We start from the raw sequence: 7,580 nt of genomic DNA, 5'->3' as shown, positions 1-7,580 counted from the left end.
GAGACTGAGTTTTGCTCTGTCACCCAGGCTGGAGTGCAGTGGAGCGATCTTGGTGAAAGAGCTGACCTTTGAATGGGGTTTAATTTTTTCAGAGCATTTCCACACACTGGCATACCTAGGAGATATTGTGAGTTCAGTTCCAGACCACCGTAATAATGTAAGATTGCAATAAAGCAAGTCGAAATAATTTTTTGGTTCCCTAGTGCATGTAAAAGTTGCGAGAACACTATACTGTTTTCTATTAAATGTGCAATAATAGTATTATGTCTAAAAAATGTACATAACTTTATTAAAAATATTTTATTGCTAAAAATTGTTACCAATTATCTCAGCCTTCAGCAAGTCCTAATCTTTCTCCTGTGGAAAGTCTTGCCTTAATGTTGATGGCTGCTAACTGATCAGAGTGGTGGTTGCTGAAGACTGGGGTGGCTAAAGTAATTTCTTAAAATACGACTGCAATGAAATTTGCCACATTGATTGACTTCTTTTCATGAAAGATTTCTCTGTAGCATGTTACGTTGTTTGATAGCAGTAGAACTTCTTTTAAAATTGGAGTCAGTCCTCTCAAACCCACCTGCTGTCTTATCAACTAATAATGCAATATTCTAAATCCTTTGTTGTCATTTCAACAATGTTTAGGGGATCTTCACCAGGAGTAGAGTACACCTCAAGAAACTGCTTCCTTGTCTAATCCATAACAAGCAACTTCTCATTCATTAAAGTGTTTTCACAAGATCGCAGCAATTCAGTTACATCTTCAGGCTTCACTTCTAATTCTAGTTTTCTTGTTATTTTCACCACATTTACCGTTACTCCCTCCACTTAAGTCTTAAACCCTCAAAGTCATTCATGAGGGTCAGAATCAACTTGTTTCAAATGCCAATTAATGTTGATATTTCGACTTCCTCCCATGTTCTTAATGGCATCTAAAATGACAAATCCGCCAGGTGCGGTGGCTCATGCCTGTAATCCCAGCACTGTGGGAGGTCGAGGGGGCAGATCACCAGAGGTCAGGAGTTCGAGACCAGCTTGGTCAACATGGTGAAACCCTGTCTTTGTTGAAAAAAAAAAAAAAAAAAAAAATTAGCCGAGTGTGGTTGTGGGTGTAATCCCAGCTACTTGGGAGGCTGAAGCAGGAAAATCACTTGAGCCTGGGAGGTGGATTGCACCATTGGACCCAGCCTGGGTGACAAGAGTGAACTCCATCTCAAAAATAAAACAAAATACAATACAATGACAAATCCTTTCCAGAAGGTTTTCAATTTACTTCACCTAGATCTATCAGAGGAGTCACTATCTATGGCAGCTATAGCCTTACAAAATGTATTTCTTGAATAATAAGGCTTTAAAGTCAAAATGACTCCTTAATCCCTGGGCTACGTAATGCACATTATGTTAGCAGGCATGAAAGTAACATTAATCTCCTTATACATTTTCATCAGAGCTCTATAAGTGACCAGATGCATTGCTCATTGCTATGAGCTGTAATATTTTGAAAGGAATCTTTGTGTCTGAGCAGAAGATCTCAACAGTGGGCTTAAATATTCAGTAAACCATGCTATAAACAGATGTGCTATCATCCAGGTTTTGTTATTCCGTATAATTATAGAGCACAGGCACTGCAGATTTAGCATAATTCTTAAGGGCCATAGGATTTTCAGAATGCTAAAGGAGCATTGGCTTCTGTGCAAAGTCATCAACTGCATTAGCCCCCAGCAAGAGAGTCAGCCTGTCCTTTGAAGTTTTGAAACCAGTCACTGAATTCTCTCTGGCTATGAAAGTCCAAGATGTCATCTTCTTCCAATAGAAGGCTCTTTTGTCTCCATTGAAAATTCATTGTTTAGTGCAGCCACCTTCATCATCCCGGAACTTTGGAAGGTGGGGGTGGGTGGATCACTTTGAGCTCAGGAGTTTGAGATCAGCCTGGACAACATCGAGATCAGCCTGGACAACATGGCAAAACCCTGTCTCTATGAAAAACACAAAAAATAGCCAGGCATGATGGTTCATGCCTGCAATCCCAGCTATTCAGAAGGCTGAGGTTGGAGGATCAATTGAGCTCAGGAAGTGGAAGTTTCAGTGAGCCAAGATTGTGCCACTACACTCCAGCCTGGGAGACAGAGTGAGACCCTGTATGTGCCACTACACTCCAGCCTGGGAGACAGAGTGAGACCCTGTATGCAATAACATAATAACAAAATAAATATTAAAAAATTTTAAAAACTTTAAATCATGTTCATTGGTTCCTCTGAGGATTGGCCAGTTTCTCCAAAGCTTCTGTATTGGACACTTTCCCCTTTATGAATGCAGGTTTCAGCTGAAGCCAGGTAATAGATGATGACTCACATCTGAAATGTAAACAGTAAATAGGGATGAGCATGTGCAGATGGCAGCTGTGTCAGGCACTTGGTGAAGGTATGCCTGAGGCTCATCCACCTTGTGACTCACCAAAAAGCCAAAGAGAGAATTTCATCTGACTGTCAGAGGCTGCCAGGATAAAGAAACTAGGAAAATAAACAAAACTGGGTAAGGAACTTTAAATAACCAGGTAAAGCCAAACTTTTACAGCACTTGCAGCACTTCTAGAACTGTGTCATATAGAAATAACCGGAAGCACAGAAAAAATCAAAAGGTACAAGGCTGCTCATGGCAGTTGTATACAGAGTAAAAAAAAAAAAAGAATATGGAAAGTATAGATGTCAAACAATAATAAAGTAGATAATAAACTATATAAAGCAATATTATGCAAATATTAGAAACCTTTATGAAGTGCTTTGATATTATCAGTATGAGATAGTAGTAGTATATATATTATTTTATGATATTAATAAGAAAAGCCATCTTTATCAGATGCTTATCCATAGAGAAACACTGGTGGAATTTCTCACCTACCCAGTAATGAATTAAAGAACATTTTCAGCATCTAACAAAATATTGAAATGACTTTAATTGTAACAAAATGAGAAAAGGGATAATCCAAAACTATTAAAGAAAAGAAATCAAAAATTCTGAAATGGAGTAGAGTGCAGCAGCAGAGCACAGATCCTAAAGTTTATTCTCCTTTTCTGTTCCCTTTAACCAACTATAGAGTAGACAAAATCTTTAGAAATGTTACTAATACCTAGAAATCTAGAAAGAGGCAAAATACAGTAATTATTTTGTTTTTCCTCATCTAGCTAAGAACTTTAGAATTGGATGTTAGGGGTACATTGTGAAATCAGGAGAGGGAACAGTGAAACTGCCTCTTTCTGGTATAAATGAAGACTTTTGGGCTATACCTAGAGTCAAAGAAACAAGTCAGAACCTTAAGACATCTGCCACTGGCACACACAACCCATGAGAATGGAGTAAGTCCTGATACCACGCATTTAACAAAACCGCAGCATCAGAGAGCTAAGCCTAGGTGGGTGGGTTGCCCTCCATTTGTCCCCTATCACTCATTGGAGTTATTCTCTGTTCTTCCACATCCTACTCTCTGCCCCAGGAAGCTGGCCTCTGCAGACTGTCTTGACTCTGGCTTCCAAGTGGCTTATTCCAATGGGAGTCATTGGCAGGAGATGAGACGGTGGGAGGATAGAGAGATGAGGAGATGTATTCATTTTCTCCCCCTGCATGGTCACATTCCTGGCAGCGGCTGCTTTTCTCTGACTGCAGTTCCTGTTAGGCATTCTCTCTTATTCCTCAGTTGGCACCTGGCTCTAGGAATTCCCTCCTCTGGCCTCCCGCCTCCTCAGGCCTACAAATCATAATGGCTTTCCACTCCTGAGACTTCCTGTTGCTTGTCTTGTTGAGTCTTTTAGCCCTTCCTGTATCTCTGTAAAAAAAAAAAAAAAAATCTCTTCATTAAATTCTCTTCTTTTCAGCTAAATCTTCTTCAGGAAAATCCTATGGAGAATGCTGACTATTTGTTCCTGGGAGCTTTCCTGATATACCAGGTGTCAGTGCTGCTGTAGAGCACCTCTTCTGCCTGCTCTCCCCCTTACACTGCAGAAAAGGAGATACAGCACAAAATGCCCCTACCTCAAACCTTATCCTGGTAAAGAATGAAGTAGTGTCAGACACGGAGAGAAAGGAGTCAAGAAGTCACCTTCTGTGTATCAGAGTAATTTAAGCATAAGAAAGATGAAAGGAGATGCATCCCAACAATGCAAACATATTATAGAGATATGTTTTGAAGAAAAACAAAGCAGAGCTTGTGCCAAAGAACCCAACATAAAAGTTAATATCACACACATATGCGCATACACATACACGTTTGCAAGGAAATTCTTCACAGTTAAAGATACAGAACAAGATAATATGAGCATGTTTTTTATTACACATGAGTTCAAAGAAGAAAAGATAAAGTAACAGATCAAGATAACTCTTGAAAAATCAAAATGCCATCATGAAATTCATAAATTAATTAGGAGCTTGAAGCAAAGAGACATCAATAGAAGCAAAGTATCAATATAAAGTGAAGATTTGAGGTAATCCAGCAGAAATATTTTAATGACGGAATCAGATTTCATTTTAGAAAGATTATTTTGCCAACAGTGCAGTGGGTAAGTCAGAAGGCAGAGGCCAGAACCGGGACGTCAGCGAAGAAGCCATTCCTTAGTCCAGGTGAAGAGTAACAAGGACCTAAACCAAGGCAATGACAGGGAGATGGATACAAAGAAGAAAAATGATGGGACCCAATGCCCAAAAGAGCAAGAGGGAAGAGTGAAGAGCAGAGGCTGTTATTAACTTTGGAGAAAAAGACAATAGTTTAGTGGGGAAATGCATGTATGAAAAGGGTAGCAAAAAGAGATGACATTGATGTTTTTAGAGTAAACTGTTCTGAGGCCATTAATTAGGAGATGAAATAGAGAAAGAGGAGCAAGTCTGGAAACAAAGAGAAATAAGGGAATTCAGCTGAAATTTGGGTAGTATTTAGCCTGAAATATTTGTTTTGAGATTTATGTATTTTCATTATGCAAATTTTTTCCTGAAGCACTTCTACTATTGTTCAGATTTCAATAGGCTTCCATCTTATTTTTTCTATAAAAGCCATGTTGTTATCACAACTGTAGGACATGTTAAGCCATGATGCCTCCTACTTTTGCAAAAGTACCCCAGCACTACATCACTCACAAAGTCCAACATAAATACATAATAGTTCTAAAAATGCATGCAAATATGTATTTGTAAATATTTGTACGTATAACGGTTGCATGTATAACAGTTGTTCCGGAGAGCTTATAACAGTTCATCTCAAAAGAATGATTTCTGACCTACAGATGTCTCTAAAAACTTTACATTTGAATGTTTACATAGTATAAACTATCATAACTGTGTTCATTGATGAGTAATAACTATTTCCTTTTTGACAAAATGAGGATATTGAGTGAGAAATTTTAGGTAGCATCTCTACTCTGATCACATGGCTGTAGAGGGATTAAAAATGTGGACCTCTTGCCTCAATGGCTTAAATAATTACACTAAAATATGCATACTCACCCAACCAGTGATCTTTTAAAGTTATTTTACAAGTTGGAGTTTCAGATTATTTGTGAACTTTAGCTCCAGTCCATGTTTGGGTTTCTCTCTCTCTCTCTCTCTCCCTCTCTCTCTCTCTCTCTCTCTCTCTGTCTCTCTCTCTCAGTAGATATAGATATAGGAGCACTATGAATAATTATTTGTGATTAATTACTTCATAAATGAAGAGATAAAAATGTCCCCAAATGGATATTCAAAAGTAAAAAGCAATATGAAAATAAGGGGCTATCTAACCCCTAAAACCAAAAGATATTTCCATCCTCTCCAGTTCTCCATATTGGAGCCATATTTCCTCCTTTGGTTCCTTACTTTTTACATTCTTTCTAGTATTACATCTCTTTTCTCTCTATTTGCTTTACTTCTTGTTAGACTGCATCCTTTCAAACTTTTTAAATGAACATCTGTGGTTGAGAACTCTCTTAATCTTGGTATGTCTGAAAATACCGTATTTTACTCTCATTCTGGATAGCTAAACAAATGAGTACATGGTCAAAGTATCAGTGTTTCTATTCAAAAGGTGACTTGTTTACAATTTGGTTCTTGAGCAGGAAGAGAGTTTTTCACCAAAGAAGTTTTGAAATGGTTTTTCCAGCATGAGATCCCCGAAGGACAGCAGTGAAGGAGAACTGAGATACAAAGGCTCAGGGAAAAGAGAGCATTTCAGAGGCACAGGCAGCATTTTGGAGGAAGACATGGCTATCTGAATAACCCAACTAAGAATCCTTACTTAAAGTCTAAACTTATGACGAGTACACACAGATTATGATTGTGTCTAGCAGCCATGAAACTAGTGAGGCATGAATGCAAATGTTTTTGTTTTTTTTTTTTTATTTTTTTTTTTTTTTTTTTTTTTTTTTTGCATTATAACCCATGCAAGGTAACACACTGACTTTCAGTTTAAACTAGGTCTCTTCTGATTAATTCAGAATTTCCTCCTTCTTTTCCTCTTCCTTTCTCTCCTGGGATAATATTCTGGTGTCAGGAGAAAGACATCCATGGATGAAGCCTCCACAGTGGTAGCTTCTGCCAAGATGTACAATCATTGCTGGCCTTTGGGCATCAGTACTCAGCCCTGCTTTGCCCACACTGAAATAGCCATGTCCCACTCTCCTCTCTGGTAACCAGGTCCACATAGATCACACGGATTCTTTGTTTTCTCAGTGGCCAAAGACTATCTGCCTGGGTCAGGTCTGGTCTCTACCACTTCTCAGGGATATGGGCAACTGCCTGTCCTTCATTCTGTGCTCTTCCTTCTCTCTCTTTTTGCTCTGATTGCTTCAGAACTCATAGAACCTTTTGTCTCCCAAAGCCCAGTTCTTGCTACAGGAAGCCCAGTTCTGTTTTCAGAAACAGCTGAAAACATGTCACGACTTAGGCATATGGCATCAGCATTATGCTTCTCTTGTCTTCCCTTAGCAGTTCCACCCCACCAAAGCACGTGATTAACAGCCCTCAGAAAATGACTCTGGGCACAGATACCAGTATCTGGATAATCTCTTAAAATTGTGTGTGTGTGTGTGTGTGTATGTGTGTGTGTCTCATTGTAATAGAAGAATGGGCCAATGAAGAGGTATCTTTTCTGAACATTTTTTAAAGTTCTGAGCTCTCTACCTCAAAGGGTTATTACAGACTGTTGTGATACACAATCAAAGAAGAAATTGCTAAGTACCCAGAACTCAATTCCCACGCAGGCTTTCGTTCTTGTACAAACACCTGGCTTAAGAGGTGTTCCAAATACTGGAAAAAGATAGGTATTTGGGGCAAGGAAGAAGAGTTTTCCTCCTGGTATGGGAAAGGGAAGAGGTTATATAAACTCCCTAGGTATCAGTTCCTGTACCACCAAATGCCTGTAGAAGTGAGAAGATATTCATGGATGACTCAGCATGTGAAGAGAACTGAACTTTGAGATCAAAGGCATTAAAGACCATCATAAAATGTCTCCATGCCCAAGCCTGCACAGAAGGGATAGTGTCACTCTCTTCCAACTGCAATGATGACTTGAGATTGCTTTAGACTCTCCAAATTCTTTTTTTTTTTTTTTTTTTTTTTTTTTTTTTTTT

At 38.7% G+C, this 7,580-nt stretch overlaps 1 protein-coding gene across 2 annotated transcripts in view; it reads right to left on the bottom strand.

Moving 5' to 3' along the window:
- LOC108512429 (adhesion G-protein coupled receptor F2) overlaps positions 1-7,580 on the bottom strand; it is a 38,618-nt gene that overhangs the window by 27,132 nt on the left and 3,906 nt on the right. The window lies entirely within an intron of this gene.

Source organism: Rhinopithecus bieti, unplaced genomic scaffold (genome assembly GCF_001698545.2).
Source record: "Rhinopithecus bieti isolate Rb0 unplaced genomic scaffold, ASM169854v2 scaffold_28517, whole genome shotgun sequence".
NCBI lineage: Eukaryota > Metazoa > Chordata > Mammalia > Primates > Cercopithecidae > Rhinopithecus > Rhinopithecus bieti.
Note: the sequence above shows the minus strand (reverse complement) of the source record. Positions and strands in the feature narration are given on the sequence as shown.